Raw genomic sequence first — 16,015 nt, 5'->3', positions numbered from 1 at the left:
CCCCACCCCCCCACCCCCCACCCACCCACCCCCCCACCCAACCACCCAACCAACCAACCAACCAACCTTTCCCTGGCGACAGACAGACAGACAGACCTTTCCCTGACAGACAGACAGACAGACAGACAGACATGCGGGTGTTTTTTTTTTTTTGAAGTCGCCAATGCGTCTTTAAGTCACTAGCTCTTTGAACTCAATTGCCCTTAGCGACAACTTGGAGTGGAAAAATACACCGGTCGGTCAGTCCGATTGAAGTCAAACGCATGAGCAAAAAGTGTCTCGGCGGTGGGTGGTGGGCGTCATCATCTCTGTCAATTTCTCTTGAAACAAGCTATACCGAGCTCTGCCAGAAGCAAAGCCCTTCCAAAAATACTTTGAACTCATAAGTGTTCCTCTCCACGGAAGTCTTTAGTAAAAGGCGAAAGGCTTGTGCGTAATGAAGAGAAACCAGAGTCGTATGGAAGTCAGAGGTCGGGGCCCGAGACACACTCTGTGCACTACTAGGCTGGGATCTCGCGGGTGGGTGGTCACCCAACCCACTCTGACAACTTTTCCAGGGCTGTGTGTGGGTAAAAAGTCACAGACAGACAGACAGACAGACAGACAGACAGACACAGAGACAGACAGACAGACAGACAGACAGACAGACAGACAGACAGACTAACTCACTCACTCACTATCCTGACCAACGTTTTTTTTTTTTAAGTAAAATGGCGGGAAACGGGGGAACCCACGAAGAGCGCTTCGCCCTACTTTCACTTTGGATGTTTTTTCTTTCTTTTTTCTTTCCTTGACAACGGGAGGAATGTGTTGCACCGTTCCCGGAGGTACTGCAATACCGGGTCGATGCGTGGAGCGGACGGAGCAAGCCCCATTTCCGACTCCCTGTTCGAAAAATCCATTTAATATGTAGTCCCCCGATGGGGGACGTATCAGATATTAAACTGATAAGAACAGATTTTTTTTTATTTTTTATTTTATTAAACCAAACCATTCATTTTAAACATTCCACATTTTCCAACATACTGTACATTTCAAGACACGGCTAACAATAAACCGAGACATGGAAATAACAACAGTAAATACACTTTGTCCCAACCACTGCAACAGGCCTTTTACTCATAAAGGTACTTCCAGCGTTCCTTAGAAGCATGGAAGCCGTATCTGTCCACATCGAAATCATACCTTTTCCTCAGATCAGCTCTAACCCTACTAACCACTCCACCCACTCCCCAGTCCACATTGGATTTAATCAAAACCACCCTTGAATCCCACAGAGCCGTCTTCCCCAAGGAAATCAGTAGCCAAATTAAAAAGGATCCCCTCCCGCTCCTGATCCCCAAACCCCGCCCCAGCATAACTGCATCAAAAGATAGAATCCCCAGTACCTGGAAGAAAGAGCCCAAATCTCCCCAAACCCTCCTGGCAAAGGAACACTCCCAAAAAGTGTGATGAAGCGTCTCCTCGCCTTCACACCCCTCCCTTGGGCATACCTTGACCTTTGACAGGCCGTGCCTGTAAAGGACCTCCCTAACTGGCAGACGCCTATGTACACATAACCAATTTAGATCCTTTAACCTGTTAGAGAGACCCTTCTGCTGAATCGCCCGCCACACTACCGGCCCCACCCCATAGACACCGACAGGACCCCGCTTAGCCACCAAGGTCCTATATAAAGCCCTGTGGTCCATGCAGAGCAGACCCTCCTGGCACTCAGTGTGCCTTCTGCTCCACTTCACTGCATGTTGGAAATGAGCCGGGAGGGTTTCCGCCTTAGGTCGGGAGTTGTCCCAGGCTACCAACCTTCGCAGAGGGAAAGATAGCCAAAACAAACCAAAAGCCTTGAAGCCATGGTTGCAAGGGTTAACCAGATTATTACATATCGAAGAAAAGAAAATAGTGTCCAACTTCAGAGGGAGGTCAGGAACTCCCCTTCCCCCCTCCTCCACTGATTGCACCATCCAGTCCCTTTTTACATACTCATAGCCTCCCCAAACAAAAGAAAAAACGGTTCGCACTAAATCCTTCCTGTAACGAGGAGGCAAAGGAAAAACATAGGCCAAATAAACCAAAGACGGAAGAATGTCTGCTTTAATGACCAGAACCCGTCCACTCATAGAGAGTCTACGAGCTTTCCACAGGCCCACCCTGGTGCGCACTTTCGCGATCCTCTTTCCCCAGTTGATGCCCTCACTACCTGTCACTTCAAAATCCACTCCCAGGACCCTCATAGGCCCCGAGCATAGCGGGAGGCCACTGAGGCCTTCCTCTCTCCCAGCCCACGGTCCAAAAAACTTAACTGAGGATTTCCCCAGGTTGACCCTAGCCCCAGATGCCTGTTCGAAATCCCCCAGGACCTCCACCGCCCTGGCGACACTCCCCTCGGATGTCAGAAACAGAGTCATGTCGTCCGCATACTGGGAGATCTTGACCTCTGAAGAGCCCCTGCCAGGGGGCCGAAGGCCCATAATACGTGCGTCTGCCCGGAAAGCTGCTGCTAGAGGCTCCATGTACAACACAAAGAGAAGTGGAGACAAAGGGCAGCCTTGACGTACCCCAGTCTGCTGAGGAACCACCTCTCCTACATGCCCATTTACTAAAACCCTACTTCCCACTGCAGTATATAGAATCCCCACCCACCTCAAGAACCCAGCCCCAAAACCCATCCTTTCCAAGACTGAAAAAAGAAACCCATGGTGCACCTTATCGAAAGCTTTTTCCATATCTAAACCCACCAACATGAGGTGCACCCCTCTGTCCTGGGCCCAAGCAATACAATCTCTCACCAGACTCAGGTTCCAATGTATGGACCTCCCCTCCACCCCACAGGTCTGGTCCTCATGTATGACATGGGGCAGAACCTTCCTTAGGCGGCCCGCTAGGACACGGGCTACCACCTTATAATCTACACACAATAGCGTAATGGGCCTGTAATTCCCCAGGTTATCCCTTTCCCCTTTCTTGAAAAGCAGCGTCAAAACTCCCTCCCTCATTGAAGACCCCAGGAGCCCTGAATCATACACCGCTTTAATTACCGAAAGAAAATCTCTACCCAAAATCTCCCAAAAGGTAACATAAAACTCCCGAGGAAGCCCATCGTAACCTGGCACCTTGTTGCTTGGTAGACCCCGCAGAGCAGCCTCAACCTCCGCAAGCTCGAAAGGGCGGTCGAGATCAGAGGCTGCCTCCGGGGGAACCTTTTTCCTCAAAAAACCCAAAAAAACACGCTCTTTCGAACCATCTATGTCCTTCTCCCTGAAAGATTCTTGGTAGAAAGAGGACGCTGCTTCCACCATCCCCTTTGGGTCAGAAACCATCCCCCCCCCTTCTGTTCTCAACTGAGCAATCACTGCTTTGGCACGGGCGGCTTTAATCTGTTTAAAAAAATATGAGCTGCTAGCCTCACCAAACTCAAACTTGTCTCTTTGACACCTAAAGAGAAAGTCCCTGGCCTTCCCCTGAAAATACAGCCCCAACTTACTTTTTAAAACCTCCATCCTCTCCACATCCCTGCCCTCACCCTTATTCTCAGCTGACACCAAGACAGTCAGCTCCCTCTGAAGCCGCTGAAAAACCTCCCTATCTGCTCGGGCCTTAGCAACACAGTGCGAAATGGCCAGGGTGCGCACATTGCGCTTTACGCACTCCCACCATTCAACTAGGGAACCAAAAAAAGGCTTGAGGTCCCCCCAAATCTCATAATGGGAAATAAAAGCCTCCCTAAAAGAAAGATCCTCCAAAATTTTGGAGTTTAGTTTCCAAAAACCTCTGCCAAATATTGGCACGTCTACCGAGAACACTACCTTGACTTGGCAATGGTCAGAAAACCAGACCGGAGACACAGTGACTTGTGATATTGGCACAGATACAGGTAAAAAAATAAAATCTATACGACTACGGGAACCCCTTGAGTTTGCCCATGTCATACCCTCCCCATTGGGGTCGCAGACTCTGAAAGAGTCCCTGAAAGAAAAATCTTTAACCACAGAAACCAAATAGGGTAGGCTAAAATCCCCAGTGCCTTCGAAAGAGACATTGAAATCCCCACCCAAAACCACAGTTCGGTTAGTAACGCAAACATCTGGCAGAGCCAGAAAAAGATCTTTTCTACCTCGAGGTTCAGCAGGTGCATAAATGTTAATAAAACGAAACTTCGCTCCCCTCCAGTCTGCATCAACAACTAAAACCCTCCCCTCTATTACAGAAAAAGAACCCACCACACAAAAATCCCTATCCCCAAACAAAATCCCCACCCCAGAGGAGTGAACCCCCCCTATCCCCCATCTGGACTCTCCCTTCGCCCACCCCCTTGAAAACACAGAAATATCCCCAATGTCCCTTAAATGAACCTCTTGTAAAAAACAAACCTGGAAGGAGATACAGGAAAGGTACTGAAACACCCCTCCTCTCTTCCCCATATCCCTTAATCCCCTTACATTTACTGTCACTACTGTAAAAGAAGTCATAAAAAGAAGAAATAACTAAACGAGATCACCCATACATACAGTCTGTCAGATAGGAACCTCCCCCATCCCGAAGTCACTCACCCCTTCCAGGTATTTTTCACTGTTCGGCGTGCCTGGCGCCAAGAAAGAGCGTTCAGGGCTGGAAAAGTCCACACAGGTTGATACCTGTCCACTGACCTGCGATGCTTCCCCAGGACTGGAAGACTGGTCTCCCCCGGACAGTACCTGTGCACAGTCCAATGAAGCCTCCTCAGGATTGGTGTCCATCTCCGAGGTGCCTGTCCCAGGAAGCGCAGGAACCAAACAGGGTCCGTGGACCTGCTCCCCAGACCCCCCCACCGAGGCTTCAGAGGCCGCCGACTCAGGAACCTTCAAAACAACTGGATCCTGGGTCTTAGCCCCCACATCTGACCCTTCATCCCCAGTATCAGGGTTCAGCACTGTAAACCGGTTGGAGGTGGGCACCTCTGGCCTCCTACGCATTTCCACCACCACCCTTTCAGTTACCCTCCTCCTTTTCTTTCTTTTCCCTTTGTATACCTTCCCGGACTCTCCATTATCTGAAGATGCCGATCCAGTTGACCCGCCTGCCGAAGACGACCTCATCTTCCGCGTAGGGGTTCGGGAAGCCGAATCCTCTGACATCTCACTCAGCAGACTCTCCTCCCAAGCTCCCGTCAGCAGCTCCATCTCCTCCTCAGTCCCCTTCAGACGGATCTCCTTTTCTGCACTTTCCCCTGGGGCTTTCGCCACCCTCGCTGCCGCCTCTCGAATTTCCTCAAGAACCTCTTCTATTGGCCTGAGGGGATGGCCCGCAGCACCTTCCTCGTTGCCATGGCCGGCTGCCTCCGCATAGGTCCGTTGTCTATTTGGACAGTCTTTGTACAAATGGCCCTCCTTCCCACAGCCATTGCACACTCGAGCCTCCCTGCAGTTGGCTGCCCCATGACCTGGTTTCCCACAGTTTCTGCACTTCAGTAGATTGCATCCCGTGGCCAAATGACCGAAGCTACGGCAGTGTCTACAAAAACTTGGTTGGCCTGAATAAAACAGGTACCCCCGGTCCGCTCCAATGGAGAAATAGGCTGGTGGGTGAACCAACTTATCGGCTCCTTCCGGATCTCTGTTCAGTGCGACACGGAACTGTCTCCTCCCTGACCAGATTCCATACTCGTCCCGTAAGTACCGCACCCCGGGACTCACTTTACCAAACCGGCCTAGAAAAGCCCCAATGCTGTCATCCCCCACGTAGGGGTTGTAAATGTGCACGGTGATGATCTTTAAATCCAGCCGGCACAAGGGGAGAACCTGAAAGTTTGAGAAAGGCTCACTGGCTGCCTTCTCTTTGCAAGTATCCAAACACCGCCTGTACAAAGCCTCGCTGTTTAGAGACAGGTCGTAGCCCTCCGCCGCCATATTCCGCTGCAAGCAGTAAACGTGCCCTGGGTCCACCTTTAACCCTTTAATGATCATCGTCCTGATGAACCATTCTCTATTCCCAATTTGCTGGCCCTTGTTCTTCCAAGCGAACTGCAAAGTATTGCGCAGTCCAGCCCCTCTGGCTGACTGTTGATCCTGCCCTCCGGCCATCGGCTTTTAACTCAGCGGGCTCTGGGGCACCTCAGTACCGAGCTTGACCTGAGCCAAAAGGCCGAGAAGCGATAACCCACAAATGGAACCCTGCACCCGCCGGGCACCCGGGGGTCTCGGCAGACTTTGGCGGTTCGGCAAAAGGTGGCTCCTCCTCCTCTCTCCCCCCCACCCCCCACCCACCCACCCACCCACCCACCCAACCTTTCCCTGGCGACAGACAGACAGACAGACAGACAGACAGACAGACAGACAGACAGACAGACAGACATGCGGGTGTTTTTTTTTTTTTGAAGTCGCCAATGCGTCTTTAAGTCACTAGCTCTTTGAACTCAATTGCCCTTAGCGACAACTTGGAGTGGAGAAATACACCGGTCAGTCCGATTGAAGTCAAACGCATGAGCAAAAAGTGTCTCGGCGGTGGGTGGGTGGGCATCATCATCTCTGTCAATTTCTCTTGAAACAAGCTATACCGAGCTCTGCCAGAAGCAAAGCCCTTCCAAAAATACTTTGAACTCATAAGTGTTCCTCTCCACGGAAGTCTTTAGTAAAAGGCGAAAGGCTTGTGCGTAATGAAGAGAAACCAGAGTCGTATGGAAGTCAGAGGTCGGGGCCCGAGACACACTCTGTGCACTACTAGGCTGGGATCTCGCGGGTGGGTGGTCACCCAACCCACTCTGACAACTTTTCCAGGGCTGTGTGTGGGTAAAAAGTCACAGACAGACAGACAGACAGACAGACAGACAGACAGACAGACAGACAGACTCACTCACTCACTCACTCACTCACTCACTCACTCACTCACTCACTCACTCACTATCCTGACCAACGTTTTTTTTTTTTTTTTTTTTTTTTTTTTTTTTTTAAGTAAAATGGCGGGAAACGGGGGAACCCACGAAGAGCGCTTCGCCCTACTTTCACTTTGGATGTTTTTTCTTTCTTTTTTCTTTCCTTGACAACGGGAGGAATGTGTTGCACCGTTCCCGGAGGTACTGCAATACCGGGTCGATGCGTGGAGCGGACGGAGCAAGCCCCATTTCCGACTCCCTGTTCGAAAAATCCATTTAATATGTAGTCCCCCGATGGGGGACGTATCAGATATTAAACTGATAAGAACAGATACTACACTTGATCTTAGCCAAAAGGCCGAGAAGCGATAACCCACAAATGGAACCCTGCACCCGCCGGGCACCCGGGGGTCTCGGCAGACTTTGGCGGTTCGGCAAAAGGTGGCTCCTCCTCCTCTCCCCCCCACCCCCCACCCACCCACCCACCCACCCACCCAACCTTTCCCTGGCGACAGACAGACAGACAGACAGACAGACAGACAGACAGACAGACAGACAGACAGACAGACATGCGGGTGTTTTTTTTTTTTTGAAGTCGCCAATGCGTCTTTAAGTCACTAGCTCTTTGAACTCAATTGCCCTTAGCGACAACTTGGAGTGGAGAAATACACCGGTCAGTCCGATTGAAGTCAAACGCATGAGCAAAAAGTGTCTCGGCGGTGGGTGGGTGGGCATCATCATCTCTGTCAATTTCTCTTGAAACAAGCTATACCGAGCTCTGCCAGAAGCAAAGCCCTTCCAAAAATACTTTGAACTCATAAGTGTTCCTCTCCACGGAAGTCTTTAGTAAAAGGCGAAAGGCTTGTGCGTAATGAAGAGAAACCAGAGTCGTATGGAAGTCAGAGGTCGGGGCCCGAGACACACTCTGTGCACTACTAGGCTGGGATCTCGCGGGTGGGTGGTCACCCAACCCACTCTGACAACTTTTCCAGGGCTGTGTGTGGGTAAAAAGTCACAGACAGACAGACAGACAGACAGACAGACAGACAGACAGACAGACAGACTGACTCACTCACTCACTCACTCACTCACTCACTCACTCACTCACTCACTCACTCACTATCCTGACCAACGTTTTTTTTTTTTTTTTTTTTTTTTTTTTTTTTTAAGTAAAATGGCGGGAAACGGGGGAACCCACGAAGAGCGCTTCGCCCTACTTTCACTTTGGATGTTTTTTCTTTCTTTTTTCTTTCCTTGACAACGGGAGGAATGTGTTGCACCGTTCCCGGAGGTACTGCAATACCGGGTCGATGCGTGGAGCGGACGGAGCAAGCCCCATTTCCGACTCCCTGTTCGAAAAATCCATTTAATATGTAGTCCCCCGATGGGGGACGTATCAGATATTAAACTGATAAGAACAGATTTTTTTTTTATAAAATATATTTATTATCTTCCAAAACCCAACAAAAATCTTCCAAACTTACATAATTACAAATTATATTTCTCTAATTAACCCACAAAATCACTCTCTAAACCCACTAAACAATTACCAAACCCCATCTCCCTTCCTCTCCCTCTTCAATTCAAAACCATCCCTTGCGTTCTAAATCCTCCAGGGATTCTAAAGAGGAAAAGGAAGAACGAAAAGCGGAAATCCCCGAAGGTCCTGCCACCTCTCCCTCCCCCCCTCCCCTCCCTACCCCCTCTCCCCCTCCCACTGTCCACAGTCTCCACCTTCTTCTTCTTCTTTTTCTTTTGAGTAGGCACCAAAAAACCACTTTTTTCCCTTGCCCTATCCCTCTCCTCATACAACCCCTCCTTCCTCATCTCCCTCTCAAACTCCCTATCATATCTACCAATCTCCTTCCTAAATTCCCTATTCCCCATCAACTTAACCTCCATCTTACACATTTTCAAGTTCCGACTAACATCCTCCTCCCCCCAGCTATCCCTTCTCATCTCCATCATTCTCCCAAATATTAACCTTTTTTCCTCCTCATCCCTCCTCTCTGCTGCCCTATCTTCCTCTATCCCCTTCTCTTTCCTTTTCTCTCCTTTTCCCTCCTCCCCCTCTGTCCCAACTACCACGCCTTCCATACCTGCCTCCTCTTCCCCCTCCACCTCTCCTTCTTCCCCCTCCACCTCTCCTTCTTTCCCAACCCTACCCTTCTGCTTCCCAGACAAACCCTTCTCTCTAACCTCCTTCTCAAAATCCTTCAACAATCTCTCATAAACCCCTGCCTTCCAGCCCCTCACCGGCCCTTTCTTCTCTACCCTCTCCCTCACCATTTCAAGAATTTCATTTTTCTGTCCCATGTCCAACTCCTCCTCCTCTTCTTTTTCCTCTTCCCTCTTCCCCTCCTCCCCCTCTGTCCCGCCCACCTCTCCTTCCATTTCCACCACCTCTCCTTCTGTCCCGGCCTCCTCTCCTTCCATCCCAACCACCTCTCCTTCTATCTCAAACACCACTCCTTCCCTCCCAAACCCCACTCCATCTGTCCCGTCCAACACTTCTTCTGACACGGCCACCACTCCCTCTGTCCCCGCCTCCCCTCCTTCTGTCCCCGCCTCCACTCCTCCTTCTGTCCCGGCCACCACTCCTTCTGTCCCGGCCTCCTCTCCTTCTGTCCCGGCCCTTTTCTCCTCTTCTCTCTCCTTCGGTGCAGTTCCTCCTCCTTTGCCACCACCTTCTTCCTGCTCCTCTCCTCTTCTACCCCCATCCCCCGCTCTCGCTCCCCCCCCGGCTGCAGACGCGTATGACCTCCGCCGAGCCGGGCAGTCCCGCCACAGGTGCGCTACCAAGCCACACCCGTGACATGCCCTAGGCTCGGCACAATCCCTCGCCTCGTGCCCACCAGACCCACAAAACCTACACTTTCTAGTACTACACGAGGCGAGAGTATGGCCGTAGGCCATACAACGCCTGCAAAATGGAGGCTGACGGGCATAGTACAACGTCCCCCTATCAGCCCCCAGGGAGAACATCGCTGGGGGATGAAGGTAACCTCCCATACCTCCTGTGTCTTCTCTTAGGAGAACCTGAAAACTTCTCCTCCCATCCCAAAATCCAAGGGTGTCCTTCATGAGCCTTGCTGAGGAGATATTATCCATATATCTCCCCAGGTATGCCCTAATATCCTCTTCCTTCACAAAGGGATTATACATCCTTACTGTCACTATTCTGTAATTGTTCTTTGCCAGATTTTTCACTTCGTAGTGACTCATGGGTCTTTCCTTTTCTAAAGCTCTCACCATCCGCATTACTTCCTCATGCTTCTTTTCTGTATGTAGCGTAACTTCATATGCTCTCTCCGCTTGATTCTCCTGGAGACAAAACACATCTTCCACTCCCAGCTTGAGCACTCCCATAAGCAGGGTCCTCCCAAACTCCTCTCTTCCAAAAGGCTCTCTTTCCTTATCCCTCCAACCAAACCGCACCGTGTTTGCGAGACCAATTCCCGGAATCGCCATGCTTGCCTTATCCAGTAAAACACCTTTTCCCGTATAAAATCTCTCTCTTCACCAGTAAACCAAAATACCACGTCACCACGCACCAGAAATTATCCCGCTCAAGGGAAAAAAACCCTATCGCCTTCCTACTTCGACCTTTTGACTCAGCGAGCTCTGGGGCACCTCGGTACCAAGCTTGATCTGAGCCAAAAGGCCGAGAAGCGATAACCCACAAATGGAACCCTGCACCCGCCGGGCACCCGGGGGTCTCGGCAGACTTTGGCGGTTCGGCAAAAGGTGGCTCCTCCTCCTCTCCCCCCCCCCCCCCCACCCACCCACCCACCCACCCACCCAACCTTTCCCTGGCGACAGACAGACAGACAGACAGACAGACAGACAGACAGACAGACAGACAGACAGACATGCGGGTGTTTTTTTTTTTTTGAAGTCGCCAATGCGTCTTTAAGTCACTAGCTCTTTGAACTCAATTGCCCTTAGCGACAACTTGGAGTGGAGAAATACACCGGTCAGTCCGATTGAAGTCAAACGCATGAGCAAAAAGTGTCTCGGCGGTGGGTGGGTGGGCATCATCATCTCTGTCAATTTCTCTTGAAACAAGCTATACCGAGCTCTGCCAGAAGCAAAGCCCTTCCAAAAATACTTTGAACTCATAAGTGTTCCTCTCCACGGAAGTCTTTAGTAAAAGGCGAAAGGCTTGTGCGTAATGAAGAGAAACCAGAGTCGTATGGAAGTCAGAGGTCGGGGCCCGAGACACACTCTGTGCACTACTAGGCTGGGATCTCGCGGGTGGGTGGTCACCCAACCCACTCTGACAACTTTTCCAGGGCTGTGTGTGGGTAAAAAGTCACAGACAGACAGACAGACAGACAGACAGACAGACAGACAGACAGACAGACAGACAGACAGACAGACAGACAGACTGACTCACTCACTCACTCACTCACTCACTCACTCACTCACTCACTCACTATCCTGACCAACGTTTTTTTTTTTTTTTTTTTTTTTTTTTTTTTTAAGTAAAATGGCGGGAAACGGGGGAACCCACGAAGAGCGCTTCGCCCTACTTTCACTTTGGATGTTTTTTCTTTCTTTTTTCTTTCCTTGACAACGGGAGGAATGTGTTGCACCGTTCCCGGAGGTACTGCAATACCGGGTCGATGCGTGGAGCGGACGGAGCAAGCCCCATTTCCGACTCCCTGTTCGAAAAATCCATTTAATATGTAGTCCCCCGATGGGGGACGTATCAGATATTAAACTGATAAGAACAGATACTACACTTGATCTTAGCCAAAAGGCCGAGAAGCGATAACCCACAAATGGAACCCTGCACCCGCCGGGCACCCGGGGGTCTCGGCAGACTTTGGCGGTTCGGCAAAAGGTGGCTCCTCCTCCTCTCCCCCCCCCCACCCCCCACCCACCCACCCACCCACCCACCCACCCAACCTTTCCCTGGCGACAGACAGACAGACAGACAGACAGACAGACAGACAGACAGACAGACAGACAGACAGACATGCGGGTGTTTTTTTTTTTTTGAAGTCGCCAATGCGTCTTTAAGTCACTAGCTCTTTGAACTCAATTGCCCTTAGCGACAACTTGGAGTGGAGAAATACACCGGTCAGTCCGATTGAAGTCAAACGCATGAGCAAAAAGTGTCTCGGCGGTGGGTGGGTGGGCATCATCATCTCTGTCAATTTCTCTTGAAACAAGCTATACCGAGCTCTGCCAGAAGCAAAGCCCTTCCAAAAATACTTTGAACTCATAAGTGTTCCTCTCCACGGAAGTCTTTAGTAAAAGGCGAAAGGCTTGTGCGTAATGAAGAGAAACCAGAGTCGTATGGAAGTCAGAGGTCGGGGCCCGAGACACACTCTGTGCACTACTAGGCTGGGATCTCGCGGGTGGGTGGTCACCCAACCCACTCTGACAACTTTTCCAGGGCTGTGTGTGGGTAAAAAGTCACAGACAGACAGACAGACAGACAGACAGACAGACAGACAGACAGACAGACTGACTCACTCACTCACTCACTCACTCACTCACTCACTCACTCACTCACTCACTCACTATCCTGACCAACGTTTTTTTTTTTTTTTTTTTTTTTTTTTTTTTTTTTAAGTAAAATGGCGGGAAACGGGGGAACCCACGAAGAGCGCTTCGCCCTACTTTCACTTTGGATGTTTTTTCTTTCTTTTTTCTTTCCTTGACAACGGGAGGAATGTGTTGCACCGTTCCCGGAGGTACTGCAATACCGGGTCGATGCGTGGAGCGGACGGAGCAAGCCCCATTTCCGACTCCCTGTTCGAAAAATCCATTTAATATGTAGTCCCCCGATGGGGGACGTATCAGATATTAAACTGATAAGAACAGATACTACACTTGATCTTAGCCAAAAGGCCGAGAAGCGATAACCCACAAATGGAACCCTGCACCCGCCGGGCACCCGGGGGTCTCGGCAGACTTTGGCGGTTCGGCAAAAGGTGGCTCCTCCTCCTCTCCCCCCCACCCCCCACCCACCCACCCACCCACCCACCCAACCTTCCCTGGCGACAGACCAGACCTTTCCCTGGACAGACAGACAGACAGACAGACAGACAGACAGACAGACATGCGGGTGTTTTTTTTTTTTTGAAGTCGCCAATGCGTCTTTAAGTCACTAGCTCTTTGAACTCAATTGCCCTTAGCGACAACTTGGAGTGGAGAAATACACCGGTCAGTCCGATTGAAGTCAAACGCATGAGCAAAAAGTGTCTCGGCGGTGGGTGGGTGGGCATCATCATCTCTGTCAATTTCTCTTGAAACAAGCTATACCGAGCTCTGCCAGAAGCAAAGCCCTTCCAAAAATACTTTGAACTCATAAGTGTTCCTCTCCACGGAAGTCTTTAGTAAAAGGCGAAAGGCTTGTGCGTAATGAAGAGAAACCAGAGTCGTATGGAAGTCAGAGGTCGGGGCCCGAGACACACTCTGTGCACTACTAGGCTGGGATCTCGCGGGTGGGTGGTCACCCAACCCACTCTGACAACTTTTCCAGGGCTGTGTGTGGGTAAAAAGTCACAGACAGACAGACAGACAGACAGACAGACAGACAGACAGACAGACAGACAGACAGACAGACTCACTCACTCACTCACTCACTCACTCACTCACTCACTCACTCACTCACTATCCTGACCAACGTTTTTTTTTTTTTTTTTTTTTTTTTTTTTTTTAAGTAAAATGGCGGGAAACGGGGGAACCCACGAAGAGCGCTTCGCCCTACTTTCACTTTGGATGTTTTTTCTTTCTTTTTTCTTTCCTTGACAACGGGAGGAATGTGTTGCACCGTTCCCGGAGGTACTGCAATACCGGGTCGATGCGTGGAGCGGACGGAGCAAGCCCCATTTCCGACTCCCTGTTCGAAAAATCCATTTAATATGTAGTCCCCCGATGGGGGACGTATCAGATATTAAACTGATAAGAACAGATACTACACTTGATCTTAGCCAAAAGGCCGAGAAGCGATAACCCACAAATGGAACCCTGCACCCGCCGGGCACCCGGGGGTCTCGGCAGACTTTGGCGGTTCGGCAAAAGGTGGCTCCTCCTCCTCTCTCCCCCCCACCCCCCACCCACCCACCCACCCACCCACCCACCCAACCTTTCCCTGGCGACAGACAGACAGACAGACAGACAGACAGACAGACAGACAGACAGACAGACAGACATGCGGGTGTTTTTTTTTTTTTGAAGTCGCCAATGCGTCTTTAAGTCACTAGCTCTTTGAACTCAATTGCCCTTAGCGACAACTTGGAGTGGAGAAATACACCGGTCAGTCCGATTGAAGTCAAACGCATGAGCAAAAAGTGTCTCGGCGGTGGGTGGGTGGGCATCATCATCTCTGTCAATTTCTCTTGAAACAAGCTATACCGAGCTCTGCCAGAAGCAAAGCCCTTCCAAAAATACTTTGAACTCATAAGTGTTCCTCTCCACGGAAGTCTTTAGTAAAAGGCGAAAGGCTTGTGCGTAATGAAGAGAAACCAGAGTCGTATGGAAGTCAGAGGTCGGGGCCCGAGACACACTCTGTGCACTACTAGGCTGGGATCTCGCGGGTGGGTGGTCACCCAACCCACTCTGACAACTTTTCCAGGGCTGTGTGTGGGTAAAAAGTCACAGACAGACAGACAGACAGACAGACAGACAGACAGACAGACAGACAGACTCACTCACTCACTCACTCACTCACTCACTCACTCACTCACTCACTCACTCACTATCCTGACCAACGTTTTTTTTTTTTTTTTTTTTTTTTTTTTTTTTTTTAAGTAAAATGGCGGGAAACGGGGGAACCCACGAAGAGCGCTTCGCCCTACTTTCACTTTGGATGTTTTTTCTTTCTTTTTTCTTTCCTTGACAACGGGAGGAATGTGTTGCACCGTTCCCGGAGGTACTGCAATACCGGGTCGATGCGTGGAGCGGACGGAGCAAGCCCCATTTCCGACTCCCTGTTCGAAAAATCCATTTAATATGTAGTCCCCCGATGGGGGACGTATCAGATATTAAACTGATAAGAACAGATACTACACTTGATCTTAGCCAAAAGGCCGAGAAGCGATAACCCACAAATGGAACCCTGCACCCGCCGGGCACCCGGGGGTCTCGGCAGACTTTGGCGGTTCGGCAAAAGGTGGCTCCTCCTCCTCTCCCCCCCACCCCCCCCCCACCCAACCTTTCCCTGGCGACAGACAGACAGACAGACAGACAGACAGACAGACAGACAGACAGACAGACAGACAGACATGCGGGTGTTTTTTTTTTTTTGAAGTCGCCAATGCGTCTTTAAGTCACTAGCTCTTTGAACTCAATTGCCCTTAGCGACAACTTGGAGTGGAGAAATACACCGGTCAGTCCGATTGAAGTCAAACGCATGAGCAAAAAGTGTCTCGGCGGTGGGTGGGTGGGCATCATCATCTCTGTCAATTTCTCTTGAAACAAGCTATACCGAGCTCTGCCAGAAGCAAAGCCCTTCCAAAAATACTTTGAACTCATAAGTGTTCCTCTCCACGGAAGTCTTTAGTAAAAGGCGAAAGGCTTGTGCGTAATGAAGAGAAACCAGAGTCGTATGGAAGTCAGAGGTCGGGGCCCGAGACACACTCTGTGCACTACTAGGCTGGGATCTCGCGGGTGGGTGGTCACCCAACCCACTCTGACAACTTTTCCAGGGCTGTGTGTGGGTAAAAAGTCACAGACAGACAGACAGACAGACAGACAGACAGACAGACAGACAGACAGACTCACTCACTCACTCACTCACTCACTCACTCACTCACTCACTCACTCACTATCCTGACCAACGTTTTTTTTTTTTTTTTTTTTTTTTTTTTTTTTTATAACCCTCCCGTTGTCTCGGCGGGTCAGAGCGACCCCGGGCAGTTCCGAGTTGATTGCCCGTGTCTGTGTGTGGGTCGGAGTGACCCCGGCAGCGTTAGCAAGGTGTATGTTGTAACCCTCCTGCCCCTGTGTGGGCGGGGTCATAGTGACGTCAGAGGGGTCAGAGTGACCCCGGCGGCGTTAGCAAGGTGTATGTTGTAACCCTCCTGCCCCTGCCCCTGTGTGGGCGGGGTCATAGTGACGTCAGAGGGGTCAGAGTGACCCTCGGCAGCGTTACCAGTCGCTTCCCCCGTGTCTGTGTGGGTCAGAGAGACCCTGGCAGGCCGGGGTCACAGT

At 50.6% G+C, this 16,015-nt stretch overlaps 14 non-coding genes and 1 pseudogene across 14 annotated transcripts; all 15 read right to left on the bottom strand.

The window, feature by feature from the left end:
* Positions 1–339: 339 nt before the first annotated feature.
* On the bottom strand, positions 340–456 carry LOC120066825. Its single transcript, XR_005478807.1, has one exon. It is a non-coding gene; the product is annotated as a U5 spliceosomal RNA (small nuclear RNA).
* Positions 457–805: 349 nt separating this feature from the next.
* Positions 806–998, bottom strand: LOC120066921. Its single transcript, XR_005478887.1, has one exon. It is a non-coding gene; the product is annotated as a U2 spliceosomal RNA (small nuclear RNA).
* Positions 999–6,531: 5,533 nt separating this feature from the next.
* On the bottom strand, positions 6,532–6,648 carry LOC120066824. Its single transcript, XR_005478806.1, has one exon. It is a non-coding gene; the product is annotated as a U5 spliceosomal RNA (small nuclear RNA).
* Positions 6,649–7,023: 375 nt separating this feature from the next.
* On the bottom strand, positions 7,024–7,214 carry LOC120066887. Its single transcript, XR_005478865.1, has one exon. It is a non-coding gene; the product is annotated as a U2 spliceosomal RNA (small nuclear RNA).
* Positions 7,215–7,618: 404 nt separating this feature from the next.
* On the bottom strand, positions 7,619–7,735 carry LOC120066823. The gene has a single exon (XR_005478805.1). It is a non-coding gene; the product is annotated as a U5 spliceosomal RNA (small nuclear RNA).
* Positions 7,736–8,113: 378 nt separating this feature from the next.
* Positions 8,114–8,287, bottom strand: LOC120066910 (annotated as a pseudogene).
* A 2,634-nt stretch (positions 8,288–10,921) lies between these two features.
* Positions 10,922–11,038, bottom strand: LOC120066820. Its single transcript, XR_005478803.1, has one exon. It is a non-coding gene; the product is annotated as a U5 spliceosomal RNA (small nuclear RNA).
* Positions 11,039–11,431: 393 nt separating this feature from the next.
* On the bottom strand, positions 11,432–11,622 carry LOC120066886. Its single transcript, XR_005478864.1, has one exon. It is a non-coding gene; the product is annotated as a U2 spliceosomal RNA (small nuclear RNA).
* Positions 11,623–12,033: 411 nt separating this feature from the next.
* Positions 12,034–12,150, bottom strand: LOC120066819. The gene has a single exon (XR_005478802.1). It is a non-coding gene; the product is annotated as a U5 spliceosomal RNA (small nuclear RNA).
* Positions 12,151–12,530: 380 nt separating this feature from the next.
* LOC120066885 lies at positions 12,531–12,721 on the bottom strand. Its single transcript, XR_005478863.1, has one exon. It is a non-coding gene; the product is annotated as a U2 spliceosomal RNA (small nuclear RNA).
* A 404-nt stretch (positions 12,722–13,125) lies between these two features.
* On the bottom strand, positions 13,126–13,242 carry LOC120066818. The gene has a single exon (XR_005478801.1). It is a non-coding gene; the product is annotated as a U5 spliceosomal RNA (small nuclear RNA).
* Positions 13,243–13,623: 381 nt separating this feature from the next.
* LOC120066884 lies at positions 13,624–13,814 on the bottom strand. The gene has a single exon (XR_005478862.1). It is a non-coding gene; the product is annotated as a U2 spliceosomal RNA (small nuclear RNA).
* A 406-nt stretch (positions 13,815–14,220) lies between these two features.
* Positions 14,221–14,337, bottom strand: LOC120066817. Its single transcript, XR_005478800.1, has one exon. It is a non-coding gene; the product is annotated as a U5 spliceosomal RNA (small nuclear RNA).
* A 376-nt stretch (positions 14,338–14,713) lies between these two features.
* LOC120066878 lies at positions 14,714–14,904 on the bottom strand. The gene has a single exon (XR_005478857.1). It is a non-coding gene; the product is annotated as a U2 spliceosomal RNA (small nuclear RNA).
* A 388-nt stretch (positions 14,905–15,292) lies between these two features.
* On the bottom strand, positions 15,293–15,409 carry LOC120066816. Its single transcript, XR_005478799.1, has one exon. It is a non-coding gene; the product is annotated as a U5 spliceosomal RNA (small nuclear RNA).
* Between the last annotated feature and the right edge of the window lie 606 nt (positions 15,410–16,015).

The sequence above is a fragment of the Salvelinus namaycush genome, chromosome 21, assembly GCF_016432855.1.
Source record: "Salvelinus namaycush isolate Seneca chromosome 21, SaNama_1.0, whole genome shotgun sequence".
NCBI classification, from domain to species: domain Eukaryota; kingdom Metazoa; phylum Chordata; class Actinopteri; order Salmoniformes; family Salmonidae; genus Salvelinus; species Salvelinus namaycush.
The sequence above is the reverse complement of the archived record's forward strand: the minus strand, read 5'-3'. Positions and strand labels throughout refer to the sequence as shown.